Source organism: Lycium ferocissimum, chromosome 10 (genome assembly GCF_029784015.1).
Source record: "Lycium ferocissimum isolate CSIRO_LF1 chromosome 10, AGI_CSIRO_Lferr_CH_V1, whole genome shotgun sequence".
In the NCBI taxonomy this organism is placed as follows: Eukaryota; Viridiplantae; Streptophyta; class Magnoliopsida; order Solanales; family Solanaceae; genus Lycium; species Lycium ferocissimum.
The window spans coordinates 59,673,973-59,691,246 of record NC_081351.1 but is presented as its reverse complement, the minus strand read 5'-3'; positions in this window follow the sequence as shown (position 1 = coordinate 59,691,246).

Here is a 17,274-nt window from a genome sequence, read left to right as displayed (position 1 = left end):
AATATCATAACCTTTCTTTCCTTCCCAACAACCTCAATCATGATAAATATGCTCTCTGAACATAGGAAAAACACTAGGCATCAACTATAAAATCAATCACGTGGCGACAAGCCAATAACTCATTAATAAGCAACAACTCAATAGGACACAATAAGGTGACAAGCCATAGTCAACAACAATACTAACCTATGTATTCCATCCCAACTCTATACCCGAAGGTTTACATGCTTTCTCTAACAATTTCTATTTTGATTCTAGTGATTCTAAGCATGGACTAACAATCTAGGAAAGTAAATGATGAAGTCTAGGGTCATAGATCTTACCTCCCAGAAGATTCAATCCAAAAGCTAATCAATTCTCCCAAAGGGTGCTTAGAAAGTGATGAAGGGAAATGATAGGGTTTAAGGGTTTTAACTTGAGAAAACTAATACAAATCTGCCTGACATCGGCTGTAGTGGTCATAGGCCCATTATAGCGCATCATCCATGGCGACAAGGGAACAGCTATAGTGGTCCACTCACAATCCTCTAAGCCGTTGTCGCGGCAGCCACAACCGCTACTGCGAGTGCGCTACGGCGGTTGGTCGACCGCTATGGCTGCTCGCCACAAAATACTACATCCGTTATAGCTGTCAGTTCCTCGCTACCGCGGGATCACCACAACAGTTCTTGTGCCACTGCGGCTAACACCAGACACCAAAAAATTTCTGGTTTGTTTGACAATCTCTAACCCAAAATGTGACTATCACCCGAGGCCCCACATATATAAAACAAACATGCATACACACATAAACAAGCGCTACGAATTCATCCGCGGCCTCAGAATTTCCAGCGAAGGTCTATTTGACCAAGTCAACCCCTAATGTCCTAAAGTCAATTTTCCAACCCAAGTCTCAAAACGCTCCCAATTGCATTGGGAACTGAACTGAACACATTACCAAGTCCCAAACGGTTATTCTGACCTCTCAAAATTGACAGAATTTTAAAAAAAATTTGTTTACCCAAAAGTCAACTTTGGGTCAAACAAATCCCACTTTAAGGCTCAAAACTCCAAAAGTCACACCAAATCTCGCCCGCTGATCCCTAGAAAGGGTCAACGGGGGTAAAAGGGTCAAAAGTACCATAACGACCGAACAGGTCATTACAAGTCTCTTTTCCTTTTTTTTAGATTGTTCCATAAATTAAGCAGTATGTCATTATTTTTGAAATTAAGCGGGTCAAATTGAGCGTGTCATGACCCAATCCAGTTTTTAGCTCATTTTACCCTAACTCAATTTAGCCTAAAAAAGTTTGGTGGAGGGGTGGTGGTGGTGGTGGTCAATAGTCTATTCATTTATTAATTCAACCTATTTTAACTCCCCCAATTTCGGCCTATATGACACCCCTAAGCCAACACATAGGTATTTTCTTTTAATACCTATAGAAAGAACTCTAGCAAGCAAAAATCATAGTATATCGTACTTATTTATCTCTCTCGATGAGAAGGTCCATCGAAAAATTATTATCTTTTATACATAAAAATTAATATTGATGGGGATCAACTTTTAGCCCGTTTTTATTTGCCTTGGTGATGGATGACATATGGAACGTCCATGATGAGGTGTCATGGTGTATGTTATTTGTGGACGACATAGTTTTGATTGAAGAGACTCGTGGCGGAGTTAACGCTAAGCTGAAGGTTTGGAGACAGACCTTGGAGGCCAAAGAGTTCAAGTTGAGCAGGATCAAGACAAAATACTTGAAGTGTGAATTCAGTGATATAGCGCATGAGGCGAGCACGAAAGTAAGGCTTGAGATATAGGTCATCCAAAAGCGAGAAAGTTTTAAGTATCTTGTGTCCATTATCCAAGAAAATGAGGAGATTGACGATGATGTCACGCACCGTGTTGGGGCAGGGTAGATGAAATGGAGGCTCACTGCCGAAGTCTTGTGTGATAAGAAGGTGCCACCAAAATTTAAAGGCAAGTTCTACAAAGTGGTGGTTAGACCAACTATGTTGTATGTGGTGAAATATTGGCCAATCAAGAAATCTCACGTCCAGAAGATGAAGTTTGCAAAAATAAGGATGTTACAAGAGATGTGTGGGCATACTAGGAAGGATAGGATTAGAAATGAAGTTATTCGGGATAAGGTGGAGTGGCATTGGTGGAGGACAAGATGCGAGAAGTGAGACTGAGATGATTCGGGCATGTGCAGTGGAGATGCATGAAGGTCCTAGTACGGAGGTGTGAGAGGTTGGCTATGGATGGTTTCAAGGAAGGTAGAGGTAGGATAAAAAAATATTGGGGAGAAGTGATTAGACAGGGCATAGGCGCAGTTGCAGCTTACCGAGGACATGACTTTAGATAAGAGGTTATGTAGGACACGTATTAGGGTAGAGGGTTAGTAGGTAGTAGAGCGTTGTCTCGCGGATCCTTCCACACTAGTAGGCGTAGCATTAGCCTTGTAGCTTATTGTGTTTTGATTTTTGTTATTATCTATTGTCTCTTATACTTCATTTATCGTATTAGTTTGTTGTAGTAACTGTTCCTTTTCTTCATAATGCTTTGTCATGCTTTCAATTATATTTTGTGATGACCTCTTTACTTCTGTTAATTCTTGTCAGATCTTCTTTGACATGTCTTTTCTTGAGCTGAGGGTCTATCGGAAACAGTCTATCTACCTCCTAAGGTAGATGTAAGGTCTGCGTACACTCAACCTTCCCCAGGCCCCACTTGTGGAATTATACTGGATATGTTGTTGTTGTAATTAACAATTAATATTCTATAAATTAATTTTAAAAAAAAAAGATAACGAAGAATTCGAGATTGATGATCTTTTAATTTAGATTAATTTTCTTCTTTACATGCTTAGTGAGGTTAGATTAATGTGCTACAACACCCATGTCTATTCATTTTTTCTACTAATAAAATCAGGCCAATTAGCCTTTGACAGTTTTATATACTGTGGAAAAAAATAAAGAAAATAATAATAATAAAAAACTGTTCATAAGCAAGTAAAAGAGTCAAAGATATCTTTGTAATACTTTCTACTGAAAAGGGTCAAAAATGATCTTAACGTATTGGAAATGACTCAAATATCTTTGGGGCAGGTATTGTGCCGAGTGTTAGTCACATGAATTTAGGGCGAGTCACATGAATTTAGGGCGTGACAATAACCGGGTGTGCTCCTCAGCCATCTCTATTTTGAGTCTCTTTATAAGACAACACTTCTTCTAAGGCTTTAACCCGTTGAGAGGCAGCATATAGCCTGAGATCGAGATCTGTTATCTGAGCTCCAAACTACCAGTAAGCCTCCTCTAAAGCCTGGGCGGCACTCTCGACCCTTTCCTTTAAAGTTTTATTCTTGGCCTAAAGTTCATCATTGGCCTCGAGTAGTTGAACCAACCAGGAATGCTTTCTTGTTATATTTTCTTGGCTTCCATGGATAGTAGTTTGCCCTGCAAATATGTGAAAGGTTAGTGTTATTATACTTATGAAAAAAAGTAGTGGGTTTAAGGCATGAAGCGTCCTTACCCGGAGATTTAAGTAAGCCACTCGAGAATGTAACTCCTCAACCTTGTACCTTTCGAGCTTTGCCATCTCAAGGGGGTCAATCAAGTTGTAGAGATATTGCTCTGCATTATGCGGGCTTTTCAAAATATCCGCATATCTAGGAATAGTTAGCGTGATCACATGATTAAAAACCCCTGTCGAATTCTCTTCTTGTAGGCCGTGCTCTTAAGACGAAACCACCTTATCAGGAGTAACTGGCACATAAACATCAAGGGAAACCCCGGGGACAGAGAATTCACCCCCCTCTAGAGGAAACATTGTTAGCTCATTAGAGATTTACCGGTTAGCTCGGTGCTCATCTTTATTTCCTCGCTAACTGTCACTTCTGGGGGAGAAAGGGCGGGTACAGTCTATGACTCATCCACTATTCGTTGCTCTACTTGGGGACTACCTTAAGACCTGCTTATATCCACTCGGTGCTCTCCCTTTTTCAGATTTATTCCTCCTACTGGAAGACCCGGTTGTTCAAAAAAGCTTAGAGGTCTTCCCCAGAGAATCTAGAGAGGGGTCTTTCGAGGGAGCCGCAAAATCGCGAATCCACTATTGTGCACTAGAAAAAGAATGGATTTGGGAGCGGACCTTTTTTTCTAGAAAACCCTGTGATTGGTCTATGGTTAAGACTATTAAAATGGTTGTGACCTAAGCACTCAAAGAACTAAGTTATTTGAGCAGCTACACAAAAGGTAAAGTCGAATAACTAAAAACCAACACAAGTATTTAGCGTGAAAAACTCCTTCATCAAGGGAGGAATAACTACAACCTAACTTTGTAAGGAATTTGCCAAACTTTTGCACTAAAACTCAAGCAACTTGTTTAAGGTTACAACGACTAGTACACCTAAGAAAATGTTCCAAACAATCCATGCCCTAACTCTATCTTCCTCAATAGTTGCAAACTATTGGCTCTCTCCAATGACTCTACTCAGTCAAAGAAGTCTCTTACAACTCGGTAAACATATATTAAAATTACTAAGAAAAGTAAACAGATGGAATCACACTAAGAACCTAACTATTACAACACAAGAACTGAATGATATATCTTGATAGGAACATGTCCTTTTTTGTTGCTCTAGTTGGCTCCTTTGAGACTTTGGTGTTGGCTGTCAATTCACTCTAGATATCTCTCTCTTTGGTTGTGTCAAGCTCCAAAGCTTTTTGACGTGTTGTATTTATGGAAGTGAATTTCGCCTTCAATTCTCTGAATCCATCCAAGTCTTGGTTTCATATGTTGTACGAAAATCAATTCTTATTTGATACAAATTTCCTTCTTTCCATTTTTATGTGCATACAGTTTTCTCCTCCTATTTCCAAGCTAATTCAATTTGTTCAACTTATCGTAATATTTTCATAACTTGAACTCCAGATCCTTGTCGAATAGGCAAAACTTTCAATTCTTCAAGGCTATACGAATCACCTTCTCTCTGACAGTCTCCAGTTCTTATTTTTAAGGACCAGTTCCTGATCTATTGTAACTACTTTACCAGTTCCTTTGGAGATCTGTTTAAAATTTGGTTCTTCTCCATCATTGTTTAATCTTCCTTGTACTTGGTTGTCTCATGATACATAGTTTGTTAATCATCAAAACTTCATTTAAGCTCTGACCTATTATTGAGACCACAACATCTCAACAAAGAAAGTCTGAATGAAATGAATAATTTATTTGACACACCATAGAGGTCGATTGTTACTGTGAGTCTTGCCCTTCCATCCTTGTCCCAGAGCGATAACCTTCCATGTTCTTGAGGTCATGTTGGAGATATTCAAAATGCTCCTGACCCAGTCCTCAATGTACTTCACCCTTTCGGTAATGAATTCTGGAGCAATGGGTTAGAGAACTTTAGTGAATGGAAAATGAACTTGCAACACCCCGTACATTCATATGTTAAGTTTCTTCATGCGTTAGTTGCTATAGATTAAGAAAGTGGAATTATTTTAGAGGATATGTCAGATTAGATGTTTTCATCTTCAGTATATGAGGGTTAAGTTCATGTTTGGCAAGTGCTGGAAGGATTAGAGAATGAGCGAATCGAAGAGAATATGTTTCGTCAAAATTAGATGTTGAGGGGAGAAATACGGACCATATGGCAGAGAGGTCAATTTTCATGTTGAGAATTACGATACAGACCATATTTTTAAGTCGGCTTCAGTTTTTTTTTTTAATATATAATTCGTATACTTATCATTTTAACTCATTTTCTCTACTTCCCCTGATTGCCAACCTTCTAGAAAACCCTCTCCAACAATATATAATCAATTCCTAAGAAAACTCAAGGATCAAAAGAGAAGATCAAGTGTTTAAAGGTTTTTAAGTGATTATGGAAGATAGTTTCTCTTCTTGGTAGTGATTTTTGAGGATACTTCAAGGTGAAGCACTCTTGGAATTGATGTGTTCTTGAGTTTTGGGGTAAGATTCTATCTTAACTCCATGTTTATGAGTTTATATGATAGTTATGCTAGGTTTGGAGGGAAAGGAGTTGGAGGAAAGGTTCAAACATGAATTTGAGTTTATGCTGAGATGTAATCTAACTTGAGTCATGTTGTAAAAGTGTTTTTAAGCCAAAACCTTATTGTAAGGATAGTAGTTGGTGTTGAGATTGTATTGAGGATGTTATACTTGGTATAATTGGAAGAAGAAAGCGTATAAGTGTTGTGTACAAAGCGTATATTGGGTTGTTTTGATGTAAATCTTAGGTGAGTAGTGATGTGGAATTAAAGAGACTTGTATGAGGTTGTTTTTGTGTTGTTGGCTGCTAGGTGTACTGTAGTGACTAAGGAGATTGGAATACTAGCCCGACAGTTTCATTGTGGGATTTGTTGATGATTTGAGGTATGTTAAGGCTAACATTCCTTCTTTTCGCATGATCTTTATTAACAAAACGTAAATGTAATGCTACTTCATAATGATTCTATTCTTAGTAGCTAGGGATGGTTCATGTTGATTCATGTTCTAGTAATGTTGTTCAGTACGTCTTTCTTTAGATTCAGTATGATTCAAAGAGTCACCTGTTGATGAAAATGCTATCTCATAACGATGTTCGGAGGTATAACGACCTTACGTCACTCTGATAGATTCAAGATGTACTCTTATCATATTCATGCATTGCATTATATATATATGTACAAACTTATGACCTATACGCCTATATTATGTATTATCTATATGGGGTATGGAGAAGGTGACGACACCTAATCAGCTGGTCACATGATGATGATGCCACAGAGGCCGATATGATATGATGGGATGCTTACAGAGGTTTGACATGCGTTATATACGCATATATATATATATATATATATATATATATAACCAGGCATTATATATGCATATATATATACATGCACAGTATTTATGCATATCATTAGCCCTCACAAAGCAAGTACATACAAAGTTGCATTCATTTCATCCTATGTACTTTTATGTCTCCTTCAGGTTACTTTCATGCCTAATATACTCAGTACTTTGTCCGTACTGATGTCCCCTTTTCTAGGGGCGCTGTGTTCATGCCTGCAGGTTTAGGTAGATAGGTTGACGATCTGCCCCCGTAGGTTACTTCTCAGCTGATATTGGGGCACTCCCCTTGTTTCGAAGTTGTTATATTTTTGGTACGTTAAACGTTTTTGCACGTATGGGCATGACGGGGCCCTGTCCCGACCTTATTATGTCATATACTCTAGTAGAGGATTGTAGACAGTTATGGTATAGTTAGACGTTGTATGACCCCCCCCCCCCCCGGGCCTACATTTTGTTGTATAGTCATCTATGATGGCCTTGTCAGCTTGCACATTTTGTCCAGCATAGTTATATAGCCTGTCTTTTCGAGCTCATCCCTTTTCAAAGATTTCTCATATGATCTAGCAGATTTTCATGTGATGACCCTCATGGTCCACTCTTATTTATGATTATGATATGAAAGCATGATTAGAGGTGCTTGACAGGTAGGGCCGGGTGCCCGTCATGGCCCTCTGATTTGGGTTGTGACAATCTTGGTATCAGAGTAGTTCTGTCCTAGGGTTGTCTACAAGCTGTGTCTAGCAGAATTCTTTTTATGATGTGTTGTGCACCACACTTATAAACAGGAGGTTGCAGGGCATTTAGGAAGATTGTCCTTCTTTCTTATCTTAGATTGTGCGTTAGAGTCGTATCATCAGGATTCCTTTTCTAATAATGTACTGTGCTTTCAGCGATGCCTGTGATGAGGAAAGATTTAGTTGGACAAAAAGGCAAGGCTACAACAGATGAGGGTACTAATCAAGTGCCACCAGTAGATGCTGGCCAGGGTGAGTCCTAAAGTGAGGCCCCATCTCAGTCTTCTTAGAGCCCTTTCATTTCAGCGGATGCCAGAAAGGTCAGCTATAGTAGCCCCAATTCCTCCACATGATGCATCAGGCCAGGAGATGTGAGATGTTATTCGATTATTGACTCAGTTAGTGGTTGCTCAGGCTCAGCATCAGAGCACGGGTACCGGCTATGTTGAGTGGGCTATTAGTGCCAGGGTTTGAGACTTCATCAATTTGGACCCTCCAGTATTTTTTTGATCGAAACCAAATGAGAACTAGCAGAATTTTATAGATCGGATGCTAAGGACGCTGAGGGTAATGCATGCTTCTAAGACTGAGTCAGTAGAGTTAGCTTCTTACTATTTGCGAGATGTTATTGTCTAGTGGTATGAGACTTAGGAGTTGTCTAGAGGGGCGAATGCACCTCCAGCACTATGGCAGGTGTTCACAAAGGCTTTTCTTCAACACTATTTGCCAGCAGAGACCCGACGAGCTTGAGTTGATAGATTTAGGCATTTACGCTAGGGAATATAAGTGTTCGGAAGTATAGTCTTCTCTTTAACTCACTAGCCAGGTATGCTTCCATGATTGTGGCTGAGATGGAGGATCGAGTACACCGATTTGTGATTGGACTTAGGCCGCACTTGATTAATGATTGCATGACGACCTCACTTTAGAAGGGTATGGATATCTCTCGTATTCAGGCATATACACAGGGTGTAGAGGAGCAGAAGCAGTAGCAGTGAGCCGATCGAGAGCGTGATAAGGGATATAGTAAGAAGGCTTGATCTCCTGGATTCTTTGGTGAGTTTAGGGGTGGTCATTGATAGCAGATTCCTAGGCATTCATCATATTCAGCGGCTAGTGCGCCTTCACAGTTTCCAGGGCCGAGGTTTGATCTGGGCCAGGCCAGAGCTCTAAGCCTTCTAGTTCCCAGTTCAGAGGTGATTCTAACCAGATGAGGCCATCTCTATGACAATGCACTCAATGTGGTAAGTTGTATGGCGGACAGTGTCGTTTGGGTTCAGGTGTGTGTTATACACGTCGCCGCCCAGGCCATATTATGCGAGATTGTCGGTCGAGAGGTGGTAGAGGTAGTTCAAATTTGTGAACAGATGCGGCTTCGGTTCTTTATTACCGATGCCCTCCTGGGCAGGATTCTCAGACATCAGCTGGTCGTGGTAGGGGCAGAGGGAGAGCGTCCAGTTCGAGTCCTCTGAACCACATTTATGCTTTGGTTGGTCGGCAGGATCTTGAGTCGTCACCTGATGTTGTTATAGGTATATTATCAGTCTTCTCTCATGATGTGTATGCATTAATAAATCTAGGATCTACTTTATGGTACATCACTCCTTTTATTGCTGGTAAGTTTGGGATAAAACCTGAGAGGATTAGGCCTTTTGAGGTGTCTACACCTATTGGAGATCCGGTGATAGCTAGATGAGTCTACAGGAACTGTGTAGTTATAATTTCCAATCGTCATACAGTAGCAGACTTGATTGAGTTGGATATAGTGGACTTTGATGTTATTATGGTTATGGATTGGTTGGCTTCTTATTATGCTAACATTAACGGCAGAACAAAGATGGTTCAATTTTAGTTTCCAGGAGAGTCAGTGGTGGAATAGGAATGGAAAGGTAATACAGCTTTGCCGAAAGGTAGGTTTATTTCCTATCTCAAGGCAAAGAAGATGATCACAAAGGGTTGTATTTATCACATTGTTTGAGTCCGAGATGCAGAAGCAGAACCACCAACCCTTCAGTCCGTTCCAGTGGTTAATAAATTTCCAGATGTATTTCGAGATGACCTCCTAGGCATTCTGCCTGAACGGGAGATTGACTTTGCTATCGATGTGCTACTAGATACTTAGCCTATATCAATTCCTTCTTATAGGATGGCGTCTGCCAAGTTGAAGAAATTAAAAGAGCAGTTGAAAGATTTGCTTGCGAAGGGATTTATTAGGCCTAGTATGTCGTCGCGGGGAGTACCAGTGTTATTTGAAGGAAGAAAGGTGGCTCGTTGCGAATGTGTATAGATTACAAACAGTTAAATAAGGTGATAATAAAGAACAAGTATCCACTTCCGAGAATTGACGATTTATTTGATCAGTTTTAGGGTGCCAGGTGCTGGTTATCATCAGGTCAGGGTCAGAGAGAATGACATTCCGAAGACAAAGATTCAGGACTAGATATGGTCACTTCGAGTTTCTTGTGGTGTCTTTTGGCCCGACTAATGCGCCAACAGTATTTATGGATTTAATAAACCGCGTATTCAGACCCTTCTTAGACTAGTTTTTGATTGTGTTTATCGATGATATTTTAGTCTACTCTCGATCAGAGGCTGAGCATGCGGATTATTTGAGTGTTGTACTCAGAGTTCTTCAGAATCAGAAGATGTATGCAAAGTTCTCTAAAAGTGAGTTCTGATTGAATTCTGTGGCTTTCCTCTGACATATTGTATCCGATGAAGGCATCAGGCTAACACTCAAAAGATAGAGGTCGTGAAGACTTTTCCTAGACACACGACCCCCATGGGGGTTCGTAGTTTTTTGGAGTTAGTAGGATGTCCTAGGAGATTTGTAGAGGGCTTCTCCTCTATTTTAGTGCCATTGACGAAATTGACACAGAAGGCAGCTAAGTTCCACTGGACAGACACTTGTGAGTGAAGTTTTCAGGAGTTGAAGAACATACTGACTTTAGCGCTAATTTTGACACTTCCAGAGGGATCAGAGGGTTATGGTATTAATTGTGACACCTCGAGTGTCCGATTAGGTTGTGTGTTGATGTGGCACGGTAAGGTTATTGCTTATGCTTCGAGGCAATTGATGAAGCATGAGAAGAACTATCTGACCCATGATTTGGAGTTTGCTGCGGTGATTCATGCGCTTAAGATTTGGCGATATTATTTATCTGGTGTTCACATTGATATTTGCACGGATCATAAGAGCCTTCGGTATATCTTTAAGCAGAAAGAGTTGAATTTATGTCAGAGGCGATGGTTGAAGCTGTTGAAGGATTGCGATGTGAATATTTTATACCATATAGGGAAGATGAATGTAGTAGCCGATGCCCTTAGCTGCAGATCTATGAGTAGTTTGTCTTACTTGCAAGTAGAGAAAAATGAGCTAGCTCATGAGCTTCATCAGTTAGCTAGCCTAGGAGTTCGATTATTGGACTCAGGTGTTGTAGAAGTTACAGTTCAAGATACAATGACATCATTCTTAGTAGCTGAGGTTAAGGAATAGCATTATGAGGATCCTTCTTTGATTCGGTACAGGGAGACAGCCCCACAGAAAAAAAAAGTCACCCTTTGAGATTTCCAGAGATGGAGTTATGAGGTATCGAGGTAGATTGTGTGTTCCGGATGTTGCAGGGTTGCGTTAGCAGATTTTGGAAGAAGCTAATTATTCCCGCTACTCTATTCATCCAAGGTCGATGAAGATGTACTATGATATCAGAGAGATTTACTGGTGGAATGGTATAAAGAAGGACATAGCAGAGTTCGTAGATCAATGCCCTAATTGTCAGCAGGCAAAAGTTGAGCAACAGAAGCCTGGTGGATTATTGCAGGATATAGAGATTCCGACTTGGAAATGGGAGGTGATTAATATGGATTTCATTACAGGCTTACCTTATTCCCAGTGCAGGCTTGACTCGATATGGGTGATTGTTGATAGACTCATGAAGTCAGCACATTTTGTACCTGTCAGGACTACTTATTCCGCTGAAGATTATGCAAAGCTATATATTAAGGAGATAGTGTGACTTCATGCTGTTCTAGTATATATTATTTCAGACAGAGGTGCACACTTTATAGCTAACTTCTGGAGATCCTTCCAGAAGGGTTTGGGGACACAGGTAAACCTCAGTACAAGATTTCATCCCCAGACAGACGGGCAGGCTGAGCGTACTACTTAGACGCTCGAGGATAATCTACGAGCATGTGTGATAGACTTCAGAGGTAGCTGGGATTATCATTTGCCACTTATTTAGTTTGTATATTATTGAAGGTTGTGCGTCCACCAAACACAATATGGAGTGACCTGGTTGTGTACCAGTTCTCTTATGTAGTGCAGTAAGTAAAGAATGCACAATTTTACCGTGGAATTTTTTTTCTCAAGGGATTAAAAACCAAGACCTACCCCAGTAGAATTTCAACTCCACTAACTGAGCAACTTCAGGTTACGACTCTATCGTAAGCTAGGAACTAGCTCCCATAATCTCTCACGCTTACAATAATGCTTATGTAACCTAGGAACTAACTCACATAGTCCCTCAACCTTTGCAATACTCTGATTGCCAATACCTCCACTTGACTAACTCTAGCCAAGGAAACTAATGCTCCTAGACTAACTTTAGCCTGGTGTAACACTCAAAGACACCCTTTGAGATTTTACTGTGACTAACTCTAGCCACGCACTAATACAACTAAGTTAACTCTAGCCTAGTGTACCACAGAACATTTTGAGGAAAAACACTTCCCATAAGAACACTTTGAGAATTTAAAATACCTATAAACAGCTTCTAAACAAGAAGAGTAGATTTACAGTTTAAGCACAAACGAACAAAGATTTACAACAACCTAAAGAACATAGACTAAACTTATATTAGGATACGTTCTTCAGCTTGAAAGTATCTTTGTTCTTGCGATCACTTGAATTCTTGTGGTGGCAACTTTTGCACAAGTTATATTAGGTTATTTCAAGTGATACACAATATGTTGCAACATGTTGTATACATAGTGGGAAGCATGTGGTGGCAACTTTTGCACAAGTTATATTAGGTTATTTCAAGTGATACACAATATAAGTCACAACACGGGCATACATCAACATGGATTGTCATTCAATATTTGTAAAGTGCGGTCAGTAGCACGGTACTTGTACAAGCGTCTCTACTTACCGTGCAAGATATACAGAGAGCAGATCACAGACCATGTCTCTATCTGGTTCTAAATCAGTTTGACAATCATCAAAACACAAATGCACTTGAGCTTATCTATTTTCCCTTTTTGATGATGACAAACTCATAGACAATGTTCCCCCTGAGAACCAGATTCCACTTGTTCCCCCTGCGACGCAGACCATCATTTTCAAGGCATCCAAAAATATGTTAGTAACAAAATACACATACACCGGAAGACCAGGTCACCCACTGAAGGGTCCTTCAATTAACACATATCAATTTTCCAGTTATTACCCCTTATTCCCTTCCCCCTTAATCACATCATGTGCAGCTTTTCAACAAGCACAATATTTTATTTCCCCATTTTGGCATTATCGAAAAGGGGAGTTGGCACAAGCAAAAGAAGTTCAAAGATTACAAACTCAGAGCCACTACGGCAACACTACCATGAGAAGTAAGAGAAACATACAAGCAGTTAGACTGGCACACAACAGAGTAAAAATCCCAAACAATTAATACAAATACATAGCATACTAGCCAAAACAAAAAATGCATAAAGGAGAAATTGTCATCAGTGCCAGAATATTGTCACACAAAAATAGAAATTAGGGAATAGTATTCAAAAAGGCATAGGAAGATGAATTTGATCTGAACAAGCTAAGGAACTTTGGGCTTCCGTGAATTTTGGGCCAGGGCTTTGAGGAAATTATTCATTCATTCATCGTTGACTCCTTGGTCCTCGATCATCTGATACTTGAGATCATCCACCTTCAATGTCAGCCTCTCATTGTCTGACTTTAGCCTCTCAATTTCCAGTCTTGCAGCTTTCAGAGCACCCTGAGAACCAACTTCTTTCTCTTTCTTAGATAGTCGAGCTTGAAGGACAGGATTTCCAGCCTTTACCCTTTGTAGTTCAGCAGTAAGAGGATCCCTTGAGCTTCAAGCACTTTTGAGATTGTAGAGACACTTCCCACACCACTTTTCTTAGGTATACATTCATACTCTTCTAGAGTTCCCATGGAAAACATATGCTTCTTAGTGCCGGCAGTAGAGTTGTCTGTCCTGACCTTGAAGTGAGCAAATACTTTGGTTAGAAGAAAACCATATGGGATCCCATGTTGATCCCCTGGTGCCCTCTCCACCTTGATGATATGATCAATCATAATAGCAGGAAGGTTGATAGGTTGGTAGTTAGTCAGTGCCTCCATGATGACTAGGTCTTTGATAGAAGTCTTGGTGCGACCCTCTTTTCTTAGAAGCAGGACTTGTTCACCAATTCAAACATGAGCTGAAACTCTCCTTTCAGCTCTTTCTTAAAAGTCTAGCCCTTGACCCGACATCCTTTACTCCATTCTTGACTATCATAACCTTGAAGTCACTTGAAGCCTCTGCCTTTCCATTTATGGTTCTCAACCCTTAAGTAGGAACTTTCAGAATTTCTCCCAATATTTTTTCCTCCAACAATAATTTACTCCCACTAACTAATGCAATGAGAGTACTGAGATTATCGGAGTAGTAGAGATTAGCATAGAATTCAGAAATTTGTTCATCATACACACTCGGTATAGGTGGAGCAAAGAGATGACTCCATCCCTAAAATTCAACAATTTCAGTCAATTCTTTCATTCCATATTTTTCTGCAACTTCAGGGTCAAACACCCTTTCCAGCAACACCTTTTGTTTCCCTAGAGTTCCTCTTCTCTCAATTTCACTTTGAGCAACAATTTTCTCACCATTTTCTAGTTTAAGGAACCAGATTCCTTAATCCTGTCACTCTTTCTCTTCTTTGAAGGGTTTGATTCATTTATCGACCTGTCACCCTTAGCTAGTGTGACCTTTGACTTATTGTTCTTCTTCTTTTCCTTCTTCTTAGCAATTTCCCTCACAAGTGAGACATTTTCCGCTTATGCTTCTTTCACTTTATCATTACCTTTGGAAACTTCAGTCTCCACATCCACTAACTCAATTTCATTAATCAATCTACTCTTTGTGTGAGGACCCCTAGCACTTTTTCTACCCTTGGCTTGACTTGCTTGAAGAGCTGATTCAAGGGCAGCCTTTACTGCATGCTTACTCTGCTTGGTTCTTGGTGTGGTTTGACCAAAGGTAGTTCTCACCGAGGATGCGGATCCTTTGGTTTCTTTTACCTTTGACCTTTTCTTTATTTTAAAGACAAGAGGTATCTCATCTTCATCAGACTCATCAGCATACGCACATTGACTATGATCCTACTCTAGTGCCATCTCAGTAAGAGGTATGACATCATGAGGTACAGGTGTTACGGTTCGCATTTCACGGGTGGGGTTAGCGCTCGGAAAGCTACTTTGAACTTATTGGTGCTCTTTCAAACTTTATTTTAAAAGAGTCGCCACCTAATTTTTAGGAAATTAGGAAAACCAGTTTCAAGGGATTTATTCATATGCAATGAAAAAGCCTTCGCAATCCAAAGTTCTAAGTAAGGGTTCTGGTGATCCCTTGGGAAAGGTGTTAGGCACCCTAGTACTAAGGATCCGTACTATACGGTTGACCTTCGAATTCCAATGTATGAGTATTTGCATGAACTGTTTATTTAGTGTTTATTCTCGTATTTATAAAAGGCTGTCATTTGCAAATTTGTTTTTTTTTTTGGAAATGAATTGAATATATCCCCTTTATATATAGGGTACTTAGGTTCGGATTTATAATATCCGGATATAACTAGTTTCCTTTTATATATAAGGATAGTATTAATTTGTAATGATCTGAAGAGCTGCTTATTTAAGTGCGGAATAAATAGGCTTTGTTCATTCTTGACTCATACACGGTTTGGGTTAATCCATTTAGCACGTTTTAGAACATCCTTATCTAGAACTTTTTTGTTCACGAATGGTTTATATGGGCTTTAACTTATAAACATGAAAGGTTTTGCTTTCATTATAAATACACATAAAATTTGGATTTCATGTTGGGCTCAGCCCTAACTTTCAAAATATTCCTTTGGTTTTGAATACTGAGTTTAAGCATGGCCCAGAAAAGAGGCGTTGGTTTTTAGTCAAGCCTCATCCCCCGAATTCTTATTTATTTGTTATTGGGTTTGGTCCAAAACATTTGAACTTGCTGCTTATTTAAATCCATAAAAGAGAAGCTAAGTTTTATCTTTGGAAAAGAAGGTGCATTTTTTCTTAGTTTCAAAAACGATCTCCATCCAGTTTTTTAAGAAAATATGGCAATGTGTTTATAACATCGTGGATTTTTCCTTATCCCCTATTTTAACTTAAATGGAAAACCGATTTAATTTAGCCATTTTTATTTGAAAACTCGTTTATGTAAGCACGATTTTGAAAAATCATTTTTTGGGGGACCTAAAGTTGAACCAAACGGCGTAGGCACCATTGTCCTAAGACGGCTAGTTCAAACAATAAAAGATTCCAACATAATATGTGAGTTTTTACAACTTTATACAAATATACAACAACATTGCATTTTCAAAAGCTAATGAAAGTAAATAAAACGCAAGAGAGGGAAGACTAGGGGTGTACCAAGCCCCTAGTTAGCCTTTTTCACCCATGGCTAGGCCTTCTTTACATCTTTAACAATATTAACTTCCATTTTCCTTTCTCGAACTCAATAATATTTGAAGGAATTTTCCTATTGGGCCAAAGTGGCTGGACCTTGGCACAGTGGCCATGCAGTGAGGAAAGGGAAAAAAGAGGAACTCGGTTAGTTTATATTTACTGAACTTATCATATACGTAATTATACACATATGTATGTATCACACTCATTCACAAGTAATGTGATTAAGGTATTTATATATATGCTATTGGACCTTAATGACAGAGATTTAGACAATAAGGGGGTTATCACAATCCGTATCCCCTATGCCACACAAAATCAAAAAAGGTTTCATGAACTTTAGGTATGGCAGGCTATTGGGGGGTAGGCCAAAACCAACCCCAAGCTTGCCTTGATTAGCCATTTATAGCAGCAGGGAAGAAGAATGATAGCACAACATTCATACTCAACAATGGCATAGTCTAGACAAGATGTAATGTCTTAAATAGAGGACAACAATTTGCAGTTGAAGCACATAAGCATAGTGTCGACAAAACAACCAGGGACACATAGATATGATATAGGTAGAAGTAAACTGTAGCATATAAATATAGTATAGACAAGAGCAAACTGCAACATATAGACTTGGTATATAGATAGTAGTAGACTGAAACACATAAATACAGTAGAGATAGAAGCAAGCTGAACCACATAGACATGGTATGGACATGAGTAGATTGAAACACATAAACATAGTAGAGATAGAAGCAAGCTGAACCACATAGACATGATATGGACATAAGCAAATTGTAGCATATAGACATAGTGTAAACAAGAGCAAACTGAAACACATAGATATAGCATGGACAGAAGCAAACTACAAGCTTGACATTCATAGGAATAATACAAAGTCATTCACATAATGACCATAATACAGAGAAAAAATGTATATGATTTAGGCACAACCAAAGCAAACACACAGATAACTGAATCATGGCAATGCCTTA